We start from the raw sequence: 3,769 nt of genomic DNA, 5'->3' as shown, positions 1-3,769 counted from the left end.
ATACAAAATAGAAAAATAACAATAATAAATCCAAATCCATCAAACCTTCACTTTCAACCATAAACAAACCATAATCACACCATATGTCATCATATTAAACCAATAAAGCCACCAATTGAACATTATCAAAGCTAAAGGGAAAGATTCTTAACAACTCACCTTGTAACCTCAAGACAACAAGCAACTTAGCACCTTTGCTTCTCAAACCACTTCACCACTCACCTTAATCCTACCAAGAGAAAGGTTTTTGTGGAGCAAACCAAAGTTTAACGGTTGGTTTGTGAGATCAAGGCAAGAAATGGAAGAAACAAGTTGAGAGCTTTCTTTTCTTTTCTTGTTGAGAGGGCTGGTCAAAGGAGCTAAAAATGAAGAAATAAATTGGCCAAAATTAGCTTTAAAAAAGTAAAAATATCTTGGTCAAAAGTCCAAGGATGAATTGAATGGTGACACTTGTCACCTTTTGCTTAAAGCTTATCTCTTTGTCTCTCTAATACTAATCCATATAGGTAACTTCTAATTATCTCTTAACATCTGATAAATTAAACCCAGTATACAAAACTTAATCTAGTTGGCCGAATTTATCAAACTTACCGCACTAGTGGGTCCACATCTGGTATACACTTCAAACTTAACGCGAACTAACTTGTATCAAGGAAATGATTTGAAAACTATATTCCCTTATAAAAATGTATAGGAAATTAATATATTGAAGAAAGGCACAAAATTATAGACAAGGAAACAAAATAACGTCTAGAAAATATATAAAAATTTTCGGGTTCTCACACTCATCCTTTCGGGGCGTTACAAACTCCCCTCCTGAAAAGAATGTCGTCCTCGACATTCTATCTTGTACCAATCAAGTCAAGACATCCCGCAAGAATCTCTGGTATTTCAAACCAAACCCACAGTCCGGCATCCTAAACTTTAAGCCTAGGATACACTACAGAGATCTGATGCCTAAGCTCTGATACTAACGGTGACAGACCCACCTCCCCCTAAGGCGAACCAAAGGGTTCGGCGGACCGCTTGCCCCGCTCTCACCGGGACTCGGTCGTTCACTACTGTACTCAAATAGATTATAATATAAATCTCAAATATACATCAAATTCCCCAATAATTACATGTCATAAGCGAAATGGAAATAATTTCCAACTATACATAAAATGATTCCAAATCCAAACTGTACAAGATATATGCCATCCAGTCACGTGAATAAGTACTACAAGCCTTCCTTCGCCACGAGCCCTGTGGAGGGGAAATAAAAATAATTATGGGGTGAGTTAAAATCTCAGGGAGTAACCAATAAAATCAGTAATCAAATATATGTCACAATAGTTCATTTCAATGATGTCATGAATCAGTAATCAAATGTACATTTATTGCTCTCATGAGCCAGTGAAATCATTGTACTTAAACACCCAACGCTCAAATAGATTACTTAACGTTAAACAATAAGGGGGAGCAACGTTGGTACTCCAGATCATGTCATGAACAATAAACAGGAGTGGAGACGTTGGCGTTCAACACAAGACATCCCAAGAAATCATTTAAGCCAAATCATGTCATGAACTCACATGCGCGCACACATGATATGCAATCGAGTAAATAGTGCAAGAAACATTTCAAAAGTACTTTGGAAACAGTTTAGGGTCACTCACCTCCACGGCTCAGAAACCATCCATCAATTATCATTACCTTGCCCGAGTCCAAACCCTAATTCACAAACTCAATGCAATCATACATTCTCAAAGTTCGGTCAGCAATTCCCCAAAAATGCTTCATTTCCAACCAACAATATATTACCAATCACACATATGGTTAATAAGCAAAAAAACATATCCAATTAGTCCACAATATCCTTCAATCAAAGCTAATAAGAAGCTTAAGTGCCACCGTTAGGAAAACCCCCAATTAAACCCTAGAAACCGGAATTCATTCCCTCAAGCGTAAATTTTCCGCAACGATCGCAATTAACGTATAAAAGTTCCGTTTAACACCTTTCGACACAATATCCATAACTGAAGCTACCCTTATCGGATTGAAACGAATCTTATGGTGTTTCGAAACCAAGACATAAAGCTATATTTCTTATGAAGACCTCCAAAGCAAAATCATGCATTTTCATGATAAAAAATGGAAATTTCCACGAAAACAGAAGTTTGGGCGCGGAACAGGGTTCATGGACAGTCAAGTGTATTTCAGTCATTTCACGAACTACAGTACTCCGATCAAGCTGAAAATTTGTAGGCTGCTAGTTAACAGCATTTACTACAACTTTCATGTTTTACCCTAAGCCTGATTCGGCCTTTAACATGCTCAAATTATTCCGGTCAGAACAGGATAGATTTGAAACCCAAACCTGAAATTTCCGCACAAAGCTGAAATTTTCCACAACCAACTTCAACTAACATATACAAGCTTCATTTTACAGCATTATCAGCCATCATACCATGATTAAACCATGATCAGCATACAAAATAGAAAAATAACAATAATAAATCCAAATCCATCAAACCTTCACTTTCAACCATAAACAAACCATAATCACACCATAGGTCATCATATTAAACCAATGAAGCCACCAATTGAACATTATCAAAGCTAAAGGGAAAGATTCTTAACAACTCACCTTGTAACCTCAAGACAACAAGCAACTTAGCACCTTTGCTTCTCAAACCACTTCACCACTCACCTTAATCCTACCAAGAGAAAGGTTTTTATGGAGCAAACCAAAGTTTTGACGGTTGGTTTGTGAGATCAAGGCAAGAAGTGGAAGAAACAAGTTGAGAGCTTTCTTTTCTTTTCTTGTTGAGAGGGCTGGCCAAAGGAGCTAAAAATGAAGAAATAAATTGGCCAAAATTAGCCTTAAAAAAGTAAAAATATCTTGGTCAAAAGTCCAAGGATGAATTGAATGGTGACACTTGTCACCTTTTGCTTAAAGCTTATCTCTTTGTCTCTCTAATACTAATCCATATAGGTAACTTCTAATTATCTCTTAACATCTGATAAATTAAACCAAGTATACAAAACTTAATCTAGTTGGCCGAATTTATCGAACTTACCGCACTAGTGGGGTCCCATATCCGGTATACACTTCAAACTTAACGTGAACTAATTTGTATCATGGAAATGATATGAAAACTATATTCCCTTATAAAAATGTATAGGAAATTAATATATTGAAAAAAGGCACAAAATTATAGACAAGGAAACAAAATAACGTTTATAAAATATATAAAAATTTTTGGGTTCGCACACTCATCCTTTCGGGGCATCACAAACTCCCCTCCTTAAAAGAATGTCGTCGTCGACATTCCATCTTGTACCAATCATGTCAAGACATCCCACAAGAATCTCTGGTATTCCAAACCAAACCCACAGTCCGGCATCCTAAATTTTAAGCCTAGGATACACTACAGAGATCTGATGCCTAAGCTCTGATACTAACGGTGACAGACCCACCTCCCCCTAAGGCGAACCTGTGATGGCCCCACCTCTCCCTAAGGCGAACCAGAGGGTTCGGCGGGCCGCCTGCCCGGCTCTCGCCGGGATTTAGTCGTTCACTAAAGTCCTCAAATGAATTACAAGAATAAACATCAAATATACATCACATGGTCCACAAATATACATCCAAGTCTCCAATAATTACATGTCACAAATGCAGCGGAAACTAATTCCCAACTATACATCAAATGATTCCAAATCCAAAACTGTACAAGATATAGGCCATCCATTCACGTGAATAAGCACAACAAGTCCTGCCTTCGCC

Source organism: Coffea arabica, chromosome 9c, assembly GCF_036785885.1.
Source record: "Coffea arabica cultivar ET-39 chromosome 9c, Coffea Arabica ET-39 HiFi, whole genome shotgun sequence".
NCBI classification, from domain to species: domain Eukaryota; kingdom Viridiplantae; phylum Streptophyta; class Magnoliopsida; order Gentianales; family Rubiaceae; genus Coffea; species Coffea arabica.
The sequence above is the reverse complement of the archived record's forward strand: the minus strand, read 5'-3'. Positions refer to the sequence as shown.